At 41.7% G+C, this 21379-nt stretch overlaps 1 protein-coding gene across 1 annotated transcript in view; it reads right to left on the bottom strand.

The window, feature by feature from the left end:
• Positions 1-21379, bottom strand: part of UTP3 (UTP3 small subunit processome component) — a 656101-nt gene that overhangs the window by 435904 nt on the left and 198818 nt on the right. The gene's annotated exons all lie outside the window — the stretch shown is intronic.

The raw sequence follows: 21379 nt of genomic DNA, 5'->3' as shown, positions 1-21379 counted from the left end.
CTGAGTACTGGCAAACTGGTTTAGGAGAAGGGTCATCAGCAGCTTTGGACCTCGGCAGCCTGTCTCTGTCTTTATCTTTGCGTTTTTTCGGAATCCCGGTAGTGGGATGGCTAACCGACAACATTTCTGGATAATTAAACTGAGAACCGAAATATTTAGAGGCGAAGATATACCGACGACTGATAATGCGCTGATTAAATAAAGCACAAAACCGACAGCAAGCAGGGCCTCGGCAAGGAATACAGTACGTATGAAAATGTTTGTGAGGTATTTGCTTTCCACAAGCAATGCAATTATTGACTTTTACTAACATCGATAATGAGCAAGAAAAAGTTTCCCCAACGGGGTACTTAGCTTTAGTTGAAGACTTCGGTTCTGAAACTCGAAAATGAAAATTTCAGGAGTCGGCCGACAGGCACTTGTGAACTACTTCTGCTTCGGGCACTGCACGGCAAGAAATACTGATGTAATGGCATCGGCTGCATGTTTTATACCCCTGATGACCTGACGTGATGGAAGAAGGGACAGCAACCGACAAAGGACCCAAGACTTTGTTAATCAGGCCGACTAAGGGCTACTGCAAGCAGATAACCAAAATGTAATGACTGCAACAGTGAAACACAAAGAACATCACATTTGGACTGCAGGCTAGAGACTGCCCTCCCTATCAGGGATTGGTAACAGAGTATAGGCAAAGAGAAATGAATAGGGGAATCCTAAGTGGAAAAAAAGGCGATGAAATGTTTTAGTTGATTCTAGAACACAAGCTGCTGTTAAAAAGGGATAATTAATAGGGCATATAAAATACTGCGTAATAACTATAGTATCAATCAGAAAAGGTTACAAAGGACTGGAAAGAGAAATTTGATAATCAATTCACAAAGAAACAATGGGTATGGCTCCCAAATTATGTATTTATTGACATTTGATTACTGAGAAAATCCAACTGGGTATAAGCCCATTTTCGGTGGAGACCTGGGGAGAAATGCTCCAAATTATTACAAAACAATTATTTTATAATCTTCAAAAATAAAACAAAAACATCTACAGTTTAAATAATTATAACAAGTTAGACATAATATAAAATACTGGTTAAGAAGCGATACAAGTTGTATCACAATCATTTAATATTTATAGTAGTTTTAGCCGGTTTGTATAGAAATTAAAGGCAAGTTGGTTAAAATAACCAGAAATTGCAATATGAAGTTAGGGGAAAACAGGCTTATGGTATATTTAGACAGAAAGTCAGGGAAGAGAATTTGATAGAAGTAGGCAAAGTAAGTAAAGAAGGGAGAGTAAGTAGGTTTTAGGAATGAAAAGGTACCTGTTCACATTTAGGGATATAATTTACCCTAGTTTTAGACAAGAACAGAGCCAGATTTTAGCTAGGAAGTCTTTCAGAGTGGTTTTGAGGGGAGGGAGGTTACTTACCCAATGGATACAGGTAAGGAGTTCCAGGCCTTAGCAACCCTGTACAAGTACAGACAATGCTCAGCAGATATAAGTTTGCAGACAGACAGGAATTTTTGGTCATTAGATCACAATGGCCGATGAGGAAAGTACAGTTGTGTACACTTACCATAAAGGTAGATGTTTGAGTGTATTCACTGTTGCAGTCATTACATTTAGGTTATCTGCTTGCAGGTAGCCCTCTGTCAGCCTGATTAAAGTCTTGGGTCCTGCGTCAGTTGCTGTCCCTACTTCCATGATGTCAGGTCGTCAGGGGTATAAAACATGCAGCCGGCGCCATTAGATCAATTTTTCTTGCCTCAGATGTCAGGAGCCCACCCAATGGAAAGCAATTAAATATTAAATTACAATGATATACCTCCAACAAAAAAGCAAATACACCAAAAAGGCTTTCAAGCATAGTAAAGGAAAGTAGAGGTATAGCCAAAAGAAGTTAGGGGGCTGCAGGGAGAGTAACCAGGACTGCAACAGTGAATACACTCGAACATCTACATTTATGGTAAGTGTACACAACTGTACTATGTTCTTCGTGTTTCACTGTTGCAGTCATTACATTTGGGTAGATTCCCAAAGCTATGGTTGGGAGGAGGAATTTAGATAGCATTAGGACCAGCTATAAGGCCCTGCAAGACTGCAATGGCAAAGCCAGCTCTGGATTTAAAGAAAATTGGCAAATGATAATGCTTGGTGAAAGTATGTACAGAACTCCAAGTAGCAGCTTCTAGGATGTCCCTGGTAGGGATGCCTCTGAGAAAGGCTGTAGAGATAGATGCAGCCCTGGCGGAGTGAGGTCTGATTCCCTGGGGAATAGGTTTTCCATGGTGCTTATAGCAGAAATGAATGCACTGGCCTATCCATTTAGAAATGGTTTGCTTTGAAATAGCCTTCCCCTCTGCCCCTGCAGCAAATGCCACCAGCAGTTGTTCAGATTTCCTTTGAGGCTTAGTCCTGTCCAAGTAGAATCTAAGTTGTCTGTGCACATCTAAGAAATGCAGTATCCGTTCCCCTTTGTTCTGTGGATTGGGAAAAAAAGGTTGGCAAATGAATGGACTGATTAAGAGCCACACTGGATAACACCTTGGGCATGAAGGATGGATTGGTTCTGAGGGACACCCTGTCCGCATGAAAGATGATGAAAGGCTCCACTGCCATAAGGGCCTGTAAATTCAGACATCCTTCTAGCTGAAGTGATTGCTAAAAGAAAAGCTGTTTTCCAAGAAAGAAATTTAAATCTGCAGTAGCAGCTGGCTCGAAAGGAGGTAGCATGAGTTTCTCCAAAACAAAGTTAAGGTCCCAGGCTGGGGTGGAGCTCTCCTGGGTGGTCTCAAATTTTTGTCCCCTCTGCGGAACTGCTTGAGCAGTGGATGAGAGAAGAGGGGAGGTTCTGTGTTATAATGAGCTGAAATGGCTGAGGCGTGGATTTTAATGGAGGAAAAAGACAAGCCCTTGTGAAGCATCTCAGTTAAGTATTGTAAAATCTGAGGTAAATTGGGCGCTGCTGTGCTCATCCCTTGAGACTGGTTCCAGGCACAGAATCTCTTCCATTTTCCAGCATAAGATTTTCTAGTACTAGGCCTCCTTGCCTCTAAAATGATATCCATCACAGGTTTACTGTGGGATGGTAAAAGAGAGATTATGTAATTAGCCAGGCTGCAAGGTTCAGTGTTAGAAGCTGAGGATGCAGAATCAGGTTCTCCTGCTGAGACAACAGTGAAGGAGTCTGAGGCAGGTGCCATGGGGGTAAACGTGACACACTGCGCAGGAGGGGGTACCAGTGTTGGCGTGGCCAGTCTGGAGCAATCAAAATCATCATTGGGTTGTCCTGTTTGATTTTTAGTAGTACTTTGGAGAGCAGAGGCAGAGGGGGGAAGGCATAGACTGATAGTTTTTTCCAGCTGAAGGACAGAGCATCCACTTTCCAGGCTTGTTTGTGGGGAGTCCTTGTGCAAAATTTGTCCAATTGGTAGTTCTGGGGAGAGGCAAATAGGTCTATATCTGAGCTCAACCATTTGCTTGTCAACATGTTGAAAATCCTTGGTTCCAGTTTCCACTCATGTGGGTCCGTGAGGTTTCTGCTTAGTCCGTCTGCCAGTGTATTTAATTTTCCTGGCAGGAATTGAGCTTGAAGGTGCACTTGGGAGCTCAAGGCTGTTTCACAATGCCATGGCGAGTCTGCAGAGGGGATAAGAATGTGTACCCCCCTGCTTGTTTATGTATCACATAACAGTGGTGTTGTCCGTCTTTACCATTAGTTGTCCTGAAATAATGTGGTCCTTGAAGGCTGTCAGAGCATTCTGTGCAGCTAACATCTCTTCTTGATTGATATGCAGGTGCATTTGATTTGGGTTCCATTTGCCCTGAATGCACTTCCCTGCCAGGTGAGCCCCCCATGCATAGTCTGATGCATCTGTTGTTAGGGTTTGGGCAGCAGGGGCTGGTGTGAAAAGGTAGTCCCTTGTTTAGGTGGCAGGCCACTGCTCACCAAAGGAACTCTAGGCATAGGCAAGGTATGATAGGAATCATTGCTTCTAGATCCTGAGACTGTTGACACCATAGGCTTTTTAGATACCACTGTGCTTTCTTCATATGCAGTCTTGCATATGGAATTAGAAGGATGGAGGAGGCCATAAACCCCAAGGCTTGCAGTATTTGTCTTGCAGATAGCACGTTTTTTGTGGCCACTTGTTTGAAGTAGGTTGTCAAATGAATTTGTTTCTCTGGCGTGAGATAAGCCATCTGGGAAGTTGTATTCAAGCTTGCTCCCAGGAATATAATTTGTTGACAGGGTACCAGGTGTGATTTCTTTTCATTTATGGTGTACCCCAGACAAGTTAGAACCCTTTGTACAAAGGTCAGATGATTCAAAAGTATGTCCTGGCTTTCTGCCTGAATTAGATAATCGTCCATGTATGGGTATATTGGAATATTTCTTTTCCTGCAAAATGCAATAACTGGAGCTAGGTACTTTGTGAATACCCTGGGTGCAGCAGATAAGCCAAAGGGCAGTGCAGAGAACTGATAGTACGTGTAGCCTGCTTTGAACCGTAGGTATCTTCTGCAAGATTCTCTGATTGGGATGTGCAGGTATGCTTCTTTTAAATCTAATGTTGCCAAACAGGCATCTTTGCCTAGCATAGGAAGTAATTGGGGAAGAGTCAGCATCTTGAATTTTGGAATCTCCAAAAAGGTGTTTAGAGTAGACAGGTCCAGGGTAGGACACCATGAATTGTCTTTTCTGGGTACCAGGAAAAGTCTTGAGTAGAAACCTTGTCCCTTTTCCTCTTCTGGTACCAGATGAATAGCCCCCATGCTTAAGAGTGAAAGTACTTGTTTTTGGGCCTCTGCCCACTGATTTGGGGTTAGGTCCGGCCACCCGCTTGGAGTTGGCAACATGTGGAAGTGAAATCTGCATTCCTGGGACACTACATTTAAAACCCATTTGTCCTGGGTAACGAGTTCCCAGTTCTTTGCATGAAGAGCAATCTTTCCCCCCAAAGGGGCAGTCAGTTGATGGTGCTTGGAAATTTTAAAAGGACGTCATTGAGACAGTTTACCATGGGGGGGGTCTTACTACTCCCAGATTTGGAAGTGGAGGCCCCCCCTGCTTAGTCCTGTGTGTCCCCTGGGACTGAAACCTGGGGTATTTGCTGTGTCTGGGTTTGGCTTGAGAAGACCTGGAAGGGGCTGGAAAGGACCAATTCTTAGAGGGCCAGTGCCTACTAAATCTAGGAGGTTGAACTTGTAAGAAATCTTTAACAGTTTGCATAGATTTAGCTTTACCTCCCATCTTTTTAAGAACTTCCTCAGCCTTGTTGCCAAATAGGCGGTCCTGATTTAAGGGAGCATCCAACAATTTAGCTTTAACATGATCAGGCAAAGATTGCTCCTCAAGCCAAGCATGCCTTCTGAGCACAGATCCAGTAACAGCAGCCCTGCAAGAGGCCTCTAAAGAATCAAAACCACATTGCAAAGTATGTTTTCCAACTTGTTCAGCAGAATGCATTAAATCCTGTAATTCTTTGTTTTCCACACAGTCTGGAATCAACATCATTTTCTGTTTAAGCAACCCAATAACATGTTGCTGATACTTTAACATATGAAACTGGCAGTTTAAAGCCCTAATGGCCAAGATTTCATAAGTATAAACCTTCTTACACCATCTATCCAGCGCCCTGGAGTCTCTCTATCAGAAAGGGTAGGATTTTTAGGCCCCTGTGAAATAGTCTCTGGATCCGCAATAGGATTTTTAAAAAAGGAACTTGTGTGACTCAGGGACCCTGTAGATTTTCTCAGGTTTTCTGGGAGCAGGAGGCAAGGAATCTGGGGCCAAACTAGATTCCGAAAAAGCATACTCAACAATGTCTAGTACAGGAGGGATAGCTAAAGGCCTATGCTGAGGTTGGAGTAAGAAATCCCTAAGCCTCTTTTTTGAATCAGAAAAATCCTGGTTTTCCCAGTGGGAATGCTCCCTTAAAGGATTGGTTTCCCCAAAAGAAAAATCCTCTGGAGGGGAAGCAGAGGGAATGGAGTCCTCTGCATCAGAATCCTCATAAGTAGAGAAGGGCAAATCCAGATCATCAGAAGAATCAGAAAAAACAGAATCCTGGTCAGAAGATTCATAAACAACTTCAGTCCTAGGCCTCTTGGGGGGGGGGGGGGATTGGCTACCCCGGATTAGAGTTACTACATCTTCAGCCATTCTTATCATTTGTTTTTGAGGCATAGAGACATGAACATGTGGCCTGGGCATTGTTTTTTTTAGGCATGGTTCAAGATTTAGGCCTAATTGAAGAAGGAGGCTTCGGTTTAATATGCAAGTCCGTAGGCCTGAATGCACCCTCAGAAGCCGGTGCCTGCACAGCGGCTCCACACCCATCCAAGGTAGAGACATCTGCGGGTTCCATAGTTGAAGCATCTCGTGGCATACCGGACTCCGAATGGGTCTCAGTAGAGGCTTGCGAATCAGAAGTAGTGAGTATCAGGGGCTGCGAAAGCACCTCACTGAGTACCGGCGAACTGGTGACTGGCTTAGGAGAAGCGTTGTCGGCAGTCTTGGACCTCAGCGGCCTGTCTCTGTCTTTATCTATGCGTTTTTTCGGAATCCCGGTAGTTGGATGGCTAACCGACGACATTTCAGGATAATTAAACAGAGAACTGAAATATTTAGAGCCGAAAATATACCGACGATGGATAGTGCATTGATTAAATAAAGCACAAAAGTGACAGCAAGGTACGTCGTGGTCAGGGCCTACGCAAGGAATACAGTACGAATGAAAATCTTTATGAGGTATTTACTTTCCACAAGTAATGCAATTATTAACTTTTACTGACATTGGTAAAGAGCAAGAAAAAGTTTCCCCAACGGGGTACTTAGCTTTAGTTGAAGACTTCGGTTCTGAAACTCGAAAACGAAAATTTCAGGAGTCAGCCGACCGGCACTTTCGAACTGCTTCTGCTTTGGGCACCACACGGCAAGAAAGACTGATGTAATGGCATTGGCTCCATGTTTTATACCCCTGACGACCTGATATCATGGAAGAAGGGACAGCAACTGACGTAGGAGCCAAGACTTTGTTAATCAGGCCAACTGAGGGCTACCTGCAAGCAGATAACCCAAATGTAATGAGTAATGACTACAACAGTGAAACACGAAGAACATCACAGTTGTTGAATCCAGTGATGGATGCTGGATAATTTTATAGGTGGTAAGAAGCTGTGTATATGTTAGTTGATGAGGCAGTTCTAACCAATTTAGGCTTTTTAGAACTATACAGTGGTGGGTTCCGAAAGGGGTATTTGCTGCAAATATGCAACAGAGTCTAATAGATTTAGGATTTTTGCCTGAAGTATTTGCATAGGCATTTTTATACTTAAAGCAGACTCCAAAGAATTTTTCCTCAGTTAGAGGTGTGATGGGGAAGAAAGAGGTAATTAGGAACATATTTTTTGGGAGTGTAATGAATGAGTTGGCAGACTTAAAAAAAATTCCCTGCTGACCACCCTGTTAGAAATAATGGGTGAGCAAACTGGTGAAACTAAGGAAATGATGTTTTTCAGCTGTGATGTGGGATGTGAATTGCCTAGACACAATAAGGCCTTGTTGAATTTAATACTGGTAACTGCTAAAAAAGCGATTATGAGAAAATGTGAATCAAAGTCTAAACCAACCATATTAGAAGCAGTGAATATGGTAACAGAGATAAAAGAACTGGAAATGGGACTTTTAATAAAGTGTAGGAGAAAATTATATAGGAAAGAATGGGAATTGTAGGAACAATACTCGCAGAATAATGTTTTGGAGGAGGAATGAGGTTTAAGGAAAGGCAGAAGTTGAATGAGCTATGTAATGTTTGATTGATAATGACTGTACAGGAGATCATATATGATGTATAATGTTTGCAAATAAAAATATGCCACTATGTATGCCTGCCTATGTCATAATGGATTAAAGATGTTATTTTGTTACAAGGACATTTGAAGCCTTTTGGAGTATAAAAAACAGAAAAAAAGAAGTTATGTACTCACCATAACATTCCATGTGTGTTGTCCATCTTCGCCTTCATTCTTACTAGGTTGAGTTCAGATCCGAACGCAACCTAGTAAGAATGAAGGTGAGATAAGGACATTATCACATCAGTACTTATTTGCACCATTCTGCTGTCCAGGAATAAATTACAACTGTGCGAAGAATTCACCATAACAGTAAATTTTTTATTTCATTTCTTTCTCTTCAGTACACATCAACGCTGGTTGTATGCCCCCCCCCTTTTTACTACCAAGGACCATATGCAACGTAACAGCCAATTTAAAAATGTCTCGTCTCCCCACCCACTTGTAATTAAAATTTATGTACTTACCATAAATAGGCATCTCTGTTGTCCATTTTCATTCTTCCTCAATGAATGGATTACAAATACAATCCGCGAATCAGACTCTGCCACATACTTCAGACAATGGATCCAACTCTTGAGCTCCTCCCTCTACCAATAATACTCTAGTCCATCCCCAGCACTTCAGATCAATTTGCTGCCATAATGTCTAAATTAAGTAGTTAAAGGAAAGGATTGGGTTCAAACCCGGAACTATAAGTTCCAACAAGAAAACCATCAGGCCACTCCAGAAGATTATAGGAAGAGGGATGGAGAGAGAGGAAATTGAGGAAGAATGAAAACGGACAACACAAATGCCTAGTTATGGTGAGTACATCACTTTTAAATCTAATGCTGTCCTTTTCATTCTTCCTCAGTGAATAGGACAGAGTGTTCCCAGCTATGTGAACCTTGGGTAGCCCTCATGGAAGGATATTCTGGAGAACCACTGAAGCAAAATCAGCTCTGCTTCTGAGATTAAGTCCAGTTTGTAATGAGTAACAAGGGTATGAGCACTGGATCATGTGGCTGCTGTGCAAATATCAACGGAAGTTCTTGACCAAAAGGCAGATGAAGTGGCCATGGATCTAACCAACTGAGTTTTAGGCAGTCTTGGTAGAGAAATGCCTTGTTGGGAATAGATCCAGAAAATGCAATTAGTTATCCATTTAGTCAATGTAACTTTAGACACTGGATAACCCAGCTGACTTTTTGAGAAGGAGACAAACAGCTAGTCTGATTTTCTGATTTCTTTAGTTCTCTGTAAATAAAAACCCAGTTGTCTGTGCACATCCAGAAGATGTAGCATATATTCTCCTTTGTTTGAAAAGAAAACTGGTAAATGAATAGTTTAGTTAATGTTAGACTCAGAAGTAAATCTAGGTAAAAAAGAAGGGTTAGTAAAAGACAAAATGTGAAAATTAGTTAATTGGTAGTCCAATCATATTAAGTCATCAATAAAATACTCAGACAAATCTTAAAAAAAAAAAAAAAAATATATATATATATATATATATATATATATATATGTGTGTGTGTGTGTGTGTGTGTGTGTGTGTGTGTGTGTGTTTCTATACATTTTTATGCACATTTAAAATGTGATTTTTAACAAATATAATGAATATAAAAATCCCATATTATTTATCTATATAAATTAATAATATAGTTTGTCATTTAAAAGGCATTTTTATATTCATTACATTTATGTTAAAATTACATTTCAAATGTGCATAAAAATGTGTAGAAACAGAAAGCGCTAAACTACAAACAGCAATGTCAGTGGTCTTCTGTTGGTCCTATTTTCATATTTTGTCTTTCCAGTTTCGTGAATTGGTGGGGTTTTTTTGTTCATTAGTCTTTATCAAACACCTGGACTTGCGATGGCTGACTACACTGGGAACGGAGGACTTGTTACGTCTTTAGATTCGGCAGTTTCTCCGTCACAAGAAACAGACATTAATTTGAATGTCAGCACTTACAGCATTATGGAAGATGTTGGTTCAGTCACAAGTCGGTTGACTGAATCTATTGTTAAAGCTCAATCTATTTTGGATAAATTAAATGGCATTTTGGTTGCTTCGCAGTCTGCAGTGATTGGTTTTAAACCAAATGTAAGCACCCGGAAAGCTTCTAGTGAGAGTTCCAGTAGGGATGCGACTGTGATAGCAGAAGTGTGTGATTACGGAGGTTCTTTTTTTAAGTAGGAACCTGCAAAATCCGTTTGCCTGTTTTGCCAATACCAACAACAAAGATATAACATTTGTTGGGAATGAGAAAGTTAACGAGAGGACTTCAAACTAAGTCTAACATTTATTTGTTAGAGAAAAGGTTATTTAAATTAAGGTCTTTGGAATTTGATAACTTTTATCTGCAAACTTGTATTGAAAGGAAACGGGTACCGTTTGTTTTGAGGTGTTACCGTTTTCCAAATGGCATCAGGCATACGGATCGTTTTTTTTCTGATTTAGTGAATGTTTATAACAATGTTGGGATAGAAGCTTTGAAACTGTTAGTTAAACATAATCAAAATCAGATAGAATTTTTTAAATCAGAAGTTAAAGGAATTAATGATTGTATTATAAATGACAATAATTTTGGTTCACATAAGCCTTTGTATGACAGCACTGAGCCCAAAATACAGAGACATATAGCCGGTTTGATTAATAGGAAACTAAACAAACTAGCGAGAGATTCTATAGCTTATGCCAACAATACGGCCTTTTTATTGAACACTAAAAAGGTGTTACAAATAAAAACAATGAACAGAGGTCATTTGTACATAGTGATTCCAATAGTACAGATGTCGTTCATGGTAACAAGGATAATGAGGCAGGTGAGGGTACGAGTACTGATAGCAATATTGCCCAAGGTCCCAAGAAGTCTTTTTCCTCAAAACCACTAGAGGTAAACAGCAATGTGGAGAAGGGGAAAGGGAAGAGAAACACAGGCAATATAAAGAAGAAGAGGAAATATCGGAAGAAATAATTCCCCTTTGTAAAATCTATAATTTAAGTGATTTGGTACTTAATGACAGTCAACATAGTATGTTAGAAAAGTGTTTTTCTTTTGTCCCCCCAGTCAAAGCACCATTGACTGACACTATTTTGGATCTGAAATTATATGTCAGGAAGTTAAATTTAAGTTATGCTTTTGATGGAATTGAACAAAGGAGTTAAAGCTGTTGTAAAAAACCCAGTAACATTATTCCAAAATTAGTAGCTACATTGAATGTATTTAATGAATTATGTGAGAAAGATCTCAGAGACATTTGTAATAACTAGAGTATTAATACTAAAGGCAATAATCAAAGGATTAAAGCAGCAAAAACACATTGGGACAAAAGAGAGATTAACAGTTTACTTACTTTAAGAAAAAACAAACAGTATTGCTTTATGAAAGCTGATAAGGGGAATGGTCTAGTTATCATGAAGACAACAGAGTATCAATCATGTATTCTTGAATTGTTGGATGATGAAAGGAATTACCAACTGGTTAGTAAAGATATGGTTAGAAAGTATTTTCTGAACATTGATAGCTAGTTATTGGAGTTATTAAACAAAAGTTATATAAACCTAGCCACTTATGAATGTGTTAGGTTTGTTGTTTGGAATTCCAAAAATTCATAAGAATTCTACCAACCCACCATTCAGACCCATTGTTTCTGCAAAGAAAAGTAAAACAGTCATTATCTCTCACTATTTAGATTATTTACTGAATCCTTTGGTTAATAATACTCCCTTCTTTTTGAAAGATTCATGGCAATTTTTGAGCTTGTTACATGAATACAATTTTAAAGGCACAGAAACTGTATTAGTAACAGTGGATGTAGTTTCTTTATATACTTCAATAGATCAAAAAAATGGGAGTTGAAGCCGTTCATAATTATTTGGTGAAACATACTACTTATGATGACATCATGGTCCAGTCCATTTGTTTGTTACTAGATTTAGTTCTAAGAAATAATTTCTGTTTGGCAATAAGATTTATCGTCAAACATGTGGGGTGGCCATGGGGCGAAGGTTGCGCCATCTTTTGCCAACTTAGTATTAAGTTGGTGGGAGTTGTCATTCCTGACCAAGTTAGAAAGATTCAGGTTTGCCTCTTTATATAGGAGATTTATTGATGACTTGGTGTTTATATGGAATGGTCTGACTGATGAGTTAAACTTGTTTTTGGAGGAAATGAATAAACACGAAATGGGACTTAGTTTGTGATGAGTGAAGTAGGCATGAATGTGCACTTCCTGGATTTAGACATCACTATGGATGTCAGTGAGAAGTTGTTCACCAGTACAGTATACAGATAGCAGACGTACACAATTTCCTCCATTTTGATAGTGGACATCCTGACTTTATGAAGTTAAATCTAGTCAGGGGGGCAAGTTGTACGTCTCAGTCGGATCATTTCCGAAGATGAGAATTTTATTAGCGAAATTAACAAATTAATTCTCATGTTTGTTCAGAGATGGTTCCCTCATGATAAGTTAGAGCATTGTTGAAGAGATTCTGTTGGTCAGGAAGGACAAATATCCACCCATTTTGACTAGCGGGTTTTCTCCTAGAAAGAATGATGACAGTAGTAATAAAAAGATGGACTGTGCCTTTCCTGTTCCCATTAGTGTAGATTCTCGCAGAATCAAACAAGCTATTTTGAATAATTGGAAAGTAATTTTGGGTAACACTGATTTGGTCAGGGTTATTGGTGACCATCCCAATTTTATTTATAAAAAGGTAGTCAGTGTGAAGTCCATTTTAGAGATTAGTGAACAAAGAACAACAAGAGGGCCAGTGGGGACTTATCCTTGTTGTAATTGCAAGCAATGTAGATTCATAGATTCTTATATTTTTTCCTCATAATCAAAAAAATGGTTGCTAGAAAGTTGTGGAATAGTCTATTTAGCTACATGTTCCACTTGCTTTAATTTTTATGTTGGGAAAACGATTAGAGCATTATATAAAATAATTTATGAACACCGTTTAGCTATTAAAAACAAGGATGTTAATAATGCTTTAGCGAAGTATGCTATGGAATGTGTAGATTTCAAAAAATTTTCATTTTTTGTCTTGGATTTTATTGATGCAGTTCCCTATGTTACTAATTTCAACAATGCTCTTGAAATTAAAGTGGCAAGTTTTTTAGGGGCTGATAAATTTCCAGGACTAAATGGTATGCTAAATGTGAAATGTCTTTTAAATGACCAACTATATTATTAATTTTGTATATATAAATAATATGGGATTTTTATATTCATTATATTTATGTTAAAATCACATTTTAAATGTGCATAAAAATGTGTAGAAACATATATATATATATATATATATATATATATATATATATATATATATATATATATATATATATATATATGTTTTAAGATTTGTCTGAGTATTTTATTGATGACTTAATATGATTGGACTACCAATTAACTAATTTGTATTTAAGAAGTGGATTGAGCAGTGTTTGTTTGTTCTGAAGAAGTTCGTTGGTATTAAACGAAAGAAAGCGCTAAACTACAGACAGCAGTGTCAGTGGTCGTCTGTTGGTCCTATTTTCACATTTTGTCTTTTACTTAGTTTCCAGTTTCGTGAATTGGTGGCTTTTTTTGTTCAAAAAAGAAGGGTTAGTTTGTAAAGCAACCCTGTCTTTATGAAAAAAATCTTTGGTGAAAGAGCCTGAAGTTCAGAGATCCTTTGAGCAGAGGTGATGGCCACTAAAAAGGCTGTTTTCCAAAACAGATACTTTAAATCATTTTTTGCTGATGATTCAAAGGGTTTTTGAGTTAAACCTATTAGTGTCAAATCCCAGAGAGGTGAAGAATTCCTTATTGGGGGTCTAAGTAGGAAGATGCCCTTTAAGAAAGCCTTGCATAACTTATAAGTAGCCAAACAATATTTTCTGTTCCCTGCATGGAAATTTGATATGGTTACCAATTGTACTTCAATCATGGAAAAACTAGCACCTTTGAAAAGATGTACAGCAGAGACAGGGGCAGTAAAAGGGTCAGTGTTGCTTTTTAAAGCCCAAAAAAGAAAATATTTTCCATTTGCTCTTGTAAACCCTTTTTTTGGAGTCTTTTTGCAAGGATAACAAAATGGCACATACTGGAGAAGACAGCCTGGGCTGTCTGGCTATTAATGGAATTAGAGAAAGCATGCGGTTAGTTTGAGTGCTGGGATATTGGGACGATTCATCCCTGAGGGGTGTGACAGAAAATCTGGAGTTTGGACTAGTATCCAGGGAGGATTACAAAGATAAGAACAAAGGAAGGGAAATCATATCTGGCGAGGCCAAAAAAGAGCAATGAGAATGACCAAGCTCTTCAACTGAATTGCTTTATGTAGAAATTTTGGTATCAAAGCAAATGGGGAAATAAGCATAAAGGACACTGGATGGCAAAACATGGACTAAAACATCTCTCAGTGACTCCCCTTGGAGAGGGGGATCAGGGCAAAATACCTGCTGCACTTGCGAAGGGGATGCAGAGGTCGCAAAAAGGGTGACCTCAACAGCGGAAAATTTTCTGTGCCACTGACTGAGACACCACTCATGTGGCATCAGAATGGACATACTGAGTTTGTCTCCTGTCTTTCAGCTTTTCCGGGTTAGGGGTCGCCACGGTGGAACTCCGGTCCGGTAATGACTGGCAGTGAATCTTTACAGTGTTGAGCTGCCAGCCCGGCAGCCAACCTTCAAAGAAGACACACCCACACATGCACGCATCTACCTGCATGTCTTAAATTCATTCTACCGCAGGGAGGACATGCAGACTCCACACAGAAGGTGCTCCAGCAGAGAATTAAACCGGAGAACCTCTTGCTGTGAGGCGACAATGCTACCTCTGCACCACTGCGGCCTACCCTGAGTTTGTCTGCTAGCACTCTGGATTTCCCCAGAATGTGAGTTGCTACTAGAAAGTTGTTAAAGGAGATCACCTATTGCCACACTCTCATAGCCTCTCTGTTGAAGGGTTAAGACCAGGTTCCCCCTTGTCTGCTGATATACCAGACTACAAGCACATTGTTGGCTTGAATCGCGACAGTCTCTAGAGGAAGAACAACTTGAAATGCCTATGATGCTAAAAGGACTGCTCCTACTTCAGTACATTGACATGAGAAAGTACAGTTGTGTACACATACCATAAATGTAGATGTTCTAGTGTATTCACTGTTGCAGTCATCACACTTGGGTTATGCCAGGGGTAGCCCTCAGTCAGCCGGAATACCAAAGGCTTAGTATTTCTGCATCAGTTGCTGTCACTCCAGGACTGATGTTAGGTCATAAGTGGTATAAAAACAGGCAGCCGACACCATTACTTCAGCTTTTCTTGCCCCAACTGTCAGGAGCCCCCAAATAGGGAGCTAGGTTATGGTGGAAGTACACAACCAGTAGAAAGTAAATACCAAAGATTCCCTGTAAGGAGAGAGGAAGAGAAAGAGAGACAAGGGGGATGGAGAGTGGGAAACAAAGACTGCAACAGTGAATACACTCGAACATCTACATTTATGGTAAGTGTAGACAACTGTACTATGTCCTTTGTGTTTCACTGTTACAGTCATCACACTTGGGTTGATTCCCAAAGCTGAAAAAAAGGGTGGAGGCAGTCAAGAAGACTAGGGGCTGGCTAGGATGCCCTGCAAGACTGTGGTGGCAAAGCCCTGGATTTTGCGAAGATAGGCAGGTGGTAATGTTTGGTGAAGATATGACCAGAAATCCATGTTGCAGCCTCCAGGATGTCTCTGGTGGGGACCGCTCTGAGAAAAGCTGCAGAGGTGGAGTTTGCCCTGGAGGAATGCGTCCTGATCCCCTTTGGGGGCGGTTTCCCATGCTGTTTGTAGCAGAAATGGATACAGTGTGCTATCCATTTGGAGATTGTTTGGATATGGCCTTGCCCTCTTGCCCCTGCTGCAAAGCTGACTAGCAATTGGTCAGTTTTTCTAAAAGATTTAGTCCTATCCAGATAGAATCTGATCTGTCTGTGCACATCTAGAGAGTGCAGAATCCTTTCCCCCTTGTTTTGTCGGTTATGGAAAAAGGTGGGCAAATGAATGGATTGGTTGAGAGCCACACTGGACACCACTTTAGGCATGAAGGATGGGTTAGTTCTGAGGGAGACCCTGTCAGCATGGAAAATGATGAAGGGCTCTACAGCCATGAGTGCTTGTAACTCTGAAACTCTTCTAGCTGAAGAGATGGCCAGAACCAATGCTGTTTTACAAGAGAGGCATGAATTTTAATAGAAGAGAAGGATAGAACCCTGTGTAGTAGGTCTGCTAGGTAATCCAGGATGAGAGGAAGGGAGGGCTGTGCTGTTTCGGCTCCCTTAGCCTGGCTCCAAGTGCAAAATCTTTTCCACTTGTCAGCATAGGATTTTCTAGTGCTGGAGCATCTGGCCTCTCGTATAACATCCAGGACTTGTTTGCTTAGGCTGGCAGCTTGAGGAGAGGTCAGGGAATAAGCCAGGCTGCCAGGTTCAGGGCCTGCAATTCTGGATGCATGAATTCTCCACTCTTCTGGGTCAGGAGTATAGGGATCTGAGGTAGGTGCCATGGTGGCAGGGGTGACAGGCTGGGCAGAGGTGGGTACCAGTGCTGGCATGGCCAGTCTGGGGCAATCAAGATTGCCCTTGGTTTTTCCTTCCTTATTTTGAGCAGTACCCTTGAAATGAGTGGTAGAGGAGAAATGCATAGATAGAGAGGTTTACTCAGTGGAAGGATAGAGCATCCACTTTCCAGGCCTTGTTGTGAGGTTCCCTGGTGCAGAATTTGCTGAGCTGGTGATTGGAGTGGGAGGCAAAGAGGTTCACCTTCGGGGTGCCCCATTTCTGAGTTACAAGGTTGAAGGTTCTGTGGTCTAGCTGCCACTCGTGTGGGACTAGCAGGTTTCTGCTCAAGTTGTCTGCCAGAGAGTTTAGGGAGGCTGGCAAGAATTGTGCTAGCAGATGTATTTGCATGGCTGAGGCCGTGTGCCAAAGGGTCATGGCGAGCCTGCAGAGAGGATAAGAGTGAGTCCCTCCCTGCTTGTTGATATACCACATCACTGTGGTGTTGTCTGTTTTGATCACTAGAGGCCCCGGGGAAAGTAGGGGTCTGAAAGTTGCCAGGGTGTGCTGAACAGCTATCATCTCTTTTTGGTTGATGTGCAGACTTATTAGATTTAGGCTCCGATGGCCCTGAATGCACCTGCCGTCCAGATGTGCACCCCAGGCACAGTGTGATGCATCTGTGGTGAGGGTCTGGGCGGCGTGAGGTGGTGAGAAGGGAAGTCCCTTGTGGTTGCATGCAGCTGCCTACCAAAGAAAATCTTTCCTTAGAAAGGGTATCATAGGTATGATAGCTTCCAGGACTTGAGAGTGTTGACACCAAAGGCTTTTTAGGTGCCATTGTAGTTTCCTCATATGCAGTAGGCCTTGAACCCTAGAGCTTGCAGGATTTTTCTTGTGGATAACTGGGTTCTGGTGGCTAGATCAGAGAAGCAGCCTGTCAGGTAGGCTTGTTTTACTGCAGTAAGGAATGCCATCTGGGATGTTGCGCCCAGGCTTGCTCCCAGGAATACAATTTTTTGTGTGGGGACTAGTTTTGATTTCTTTTCGTTGATAGTATACCCCAGGGAGGTCAGTAGGTCCTTTACAAAGGTCAGGTGCTATGACAGCTTTTCCTGACCGTCTGCCTGAATCAGGCAAACGTCTAAGTAAGGGTAAATTTGAATAGATCTTTGTCTGCAAAAAGCAATAGCTAGAGACAGAAATTTTGTGAAAACTCTGGGAGCAGTGGATAAGCCAAAGGGAAGCACAGAGAACTGAAAGTGCATAGATCCTGCCCTGAAACGTAGATATTTCCTGCAAGATTCCCTGATTGGGATGTGTAGGTAGGCCTCTTTTAGGTCTAGGGTGGCTAACCAAGCATCCTTCGATAGCATAGGAAAAAGCTGCTGGAGGATGAGCATTCCGAATTTTGGTATCACCAGAAAGGTGTTTAGAATGGATAGATCGAGGATTGGGCACCAGGTGCCCTCTTTTCTGGGTACCAGGAGGAGTCTGGAATAGAAACCTTGGCCGACCTGGTCTGCAAGAACATGCTGTATTGCCCTCAGAGAGAGCAGTGAATGGACTTGCTTTTTGGCCTCTGCCCACTGACTTGGAGGAAGATCTGGGAACCTTTTTGGGTTTGGCAGAGTGTGGAAATAAAATGTGTATCCCTGGGACACTATGTTGAGGACCCATCAGTCATTGATAATAGAGGCCCAGTTGTTTGCATGGAAGGAGAGTTTTTCTCCTAGGGGCACAAGCAGGTGGGCAGAGGTAAGGAGTGGGGGTGTAAAGTCACTTTAAGTTCCTACCATAAGGGGGTGGCTTAGCGCACTGTTTTTAAAGTGGAGGAACTCCATTGCTTAGATCTCTGCATTCCCTGGGACTGCTGTCTGGGGGGGGGGGGTCTGCTTCCCCTGGCTCTGGGCTGAGCTGGCCTTGAGGGGGCCAGAAAGGACCAGTGCTTGGAAGGGCAATGCCTACTGAACCTCGGAGGCTGGACCTGTAAAAAGTCTTAACTGTCTACAGAGATTTAGCTTTTTCTTCCATCTTTTTTAAGACCTCTTCTGCCTTGGTGCCAAACAAATTGTCTTTGTTCAAAGGTGCGTCCAATAATTTTGATTTGATATGGTCTGGCAAGGTCTGTTCCTTAAGCCAAGCATGCCTTCTCAGTACAGAACCAGTGACTGCTGCCCTGCAAGATGCTTATAGGGCGTCAAAGCCACATTGCAAGGTGCGCTTAGTAACCTGGCTTGCAGAATGCATAAAGCTCTTGTATTTTTTTATTTTCTGCACAAGCAGGAAAGGAAGATATTTTTTGTTTGAGGAGTTCCATGGTATGCTGCTGATATTTCAGCATGTGGAACTGACAATTTAGTGCTCTAACAGCAAGAGTTGCAGAGGTGTATACTTTTTTACCCATATGTCTAAAGCTCGGGTTTCCCTGTCTGGGGGGGTTGTTAGCTGAGGTTGCTTTAATTCCTTTTGGTCCTTGGGAGATGACCTCTGGGGTCAGCAGTAGGATTTTTGAAAAGGAATTTGAGAGAATCAGGGACTCTGTAGTACCTGTCAGGTTTCCTAGGAGCAGGAGGAAGGGTGTCAGGAGTCAAACTGGATTCCATAAAAATATCATCCACAACATCCAGGACAGGAGGAATGGCTAAAGGTCTGTGCTGTGGTAAATCTAAGAATTCCTTGAGTCTCTTTTTTGACTGAGGATAGTCCTGACATTCCCATTGGAAATGCTCCCTTAAAGTATGTAGGGTTTCACCAAATAAAAAATCCTCGGGAGGAGAGGCAGAAGGAATGGATTCCCCTGCATCAGAATCCTTATAAGCAGATAAGGGATGAATGTCTTCATATTCAGAAACCTCAGAGTCATCGGACTCCTGTTCAGATAAAACTACCGGGGACAAGTCTATTTTTCTTTTGGAAGGGGTAACCTGGCTTCTCCTAATAAGCATAATAAGGTCTTCCGCCATTTTAAGCATTTGAGATTGAGGCATTGAAGCAGGTGACTGAGCTTTGGTCGTCGTTTTTTTAGGTGTAGTTCGTACCCTGGGCCTTAGAAACTCGGTAGTTTTAGAAAAACTGAAGACGCGAAAGAAGTCGTCAGTGTGTGTCGATTATCAGTAGTGCGAAGAACTTCCTCAGAAGCTGGTGCCTGCTTAGTGGCTTTGGACCCATCCAAGGTAGAAACATCCACAGGATCCTTAGTCGAAGAAGAGTCTCGCGGCATACCGAACAGGTCTCGGTAGCGGCCTGCAAATCCACAGAAGCGGGCATCAGGGGCTGTGAAAGCTCCTCACTGAGAACCAGAGAACTGACTACTAGCTTAACGGAAGCGTCGTCGGCAGTTTTGGACCTGTGCGGTCTTGGTCAGTCTCTGTCTTTATCCTTACATTTTTTTGGAAGATCGGTAGTCAGATGGCTTACCGAAGACATATCGGAATACAAGAACTAAGAGCAAAAATATTTAGCTACAATAAGGGCCTGATGATCAAGAAGTTATGTACTCACCATAACGTTCGATGTATGTAGTCCATCTCGCTCACATTCTTACCCGTGGGTTCGGAGCCGAATGTCGGCTCCAACTCGGCCATATTTTTAGCTCAAAGTCTTTCTATTTGCTGGGCTTAGATGGTATCACATGCTGCACTGCTCTCTATCCCCAGATCTAGTTTGCTGTGAGCACCAGCACTCATTCGCCATGCATAACACCACCTAAGGAAGGAAGAACAAACCAAGAATGAAGGGAACTCTGAAACCAGGCCTAACCTCCAGATCCTCCAGGACGGGGGAAGGTGGGGGGGGTAAGAAAGAATGTGAGGCGAGATGGACTACATACATCAAACGTTATGATGAGTACATAACTTCTTGATGTTATGTAGTCCAATCTCGCCTACATTCTTACCCGTGGGACAGCGTCCCCAGCACCTAAATCCTGGGAGGCTCAATAGAAAATACTCCTGAGCACTGTGGAACCAAAGGAAGACCTGCCTCTAGATACCACATCTAACTTGTAATGAGTAACAAAGGTGTGAGGAGATGCCCAAGTAGCCACAGCACAAATATCATCCATAGACAATCTGGCCTGAAAAGCTGTAGATGTAGATACAGACTGAGTAGAGTGAGCCTTCACTTGGAACGGTAAATCTCTTCCCCCTGAAGTATAAATGAAAGAAATACAACTGGAAATCCACCTGAACAACGTGACTAACAATGTGACTTTGGAAACAGGAGACCCAATTCCGTTTTCCGAAAATGAAATTGACAACTGATCAGATTTTCTGAGGTCCTTCGTTCTGTGCAAATAAAATCGTAATTGCCTGTGCACATCCAACTGATGAAATTTAATTCTGCCTTGGTTGAGAACTGAGGAAAAAACACTGGCAATTCAATAGATTGGTTAAAGTTACTAACTGACGCTACTTTGGGAAGAAAGGAAGGATTTGGTCTGAGAGAAACCCTGTCCTTATGAAAAATCAAATAAGCGGGTTTGATTGATAAAGCCTGAAGCTCCGAAACGCGTCTGGCTGACGTGATGGCTACCAAAAAGACAGTCTTCCAAGTTAAGAATTTTAAATCACAAGTGGCTACAGCATCAAAGGGGGGTGAAGTAAGACCCTGTAGAACAAAGTTTAAGTCCCAAGGTATAACAAGTTCCGAGACAGGAGGACGAAACAACAAAGTGCCCTTCAGGAAAGCCTTACAGAGTCTATGTGCCATTAGGCTAGGTTCGTCTGCGACATGAAAAGAAGAAATCACCACCAACTGGACTTTAATGGTTGCGGCAGCTGAACCCTGGTTGAAAAGCAAAGAAAGGAACTCCAATACTGATGGGATTGGAGCTGTGTAAGGGTCAATCTTTTTTGGCATGTGCCCATATGGAAAACCTCTTCCATTTGCTGTAATAAATCTTCCTGGTCGAAGGCTTATGAGAGGAAGATAGAATATGAACCACCTCAGGTGAAAATTGGTGAAGCCTAACTAATGACGGAAGTGGAGTAGCCAG

Source organism: Protopterus annectens, chromosome 2.part0 (genome assembly GCF_019279795.1).
Source record: "Protopterus annectens isolate FY-2018-M chromosome 2.part0, PAN1.0, whole genome shotgun sequence".
Taxonomy (NCBI): Eukaryota; Metazoa; Chordata; order Ceratodontiformes; family Protopteridae; genus Protopterus; species Protopterus annectens.
Note: the sequence above shows the minus strand (reverse complement) of the source record. Positions and strands in the feature narration are given on the sequence as shown.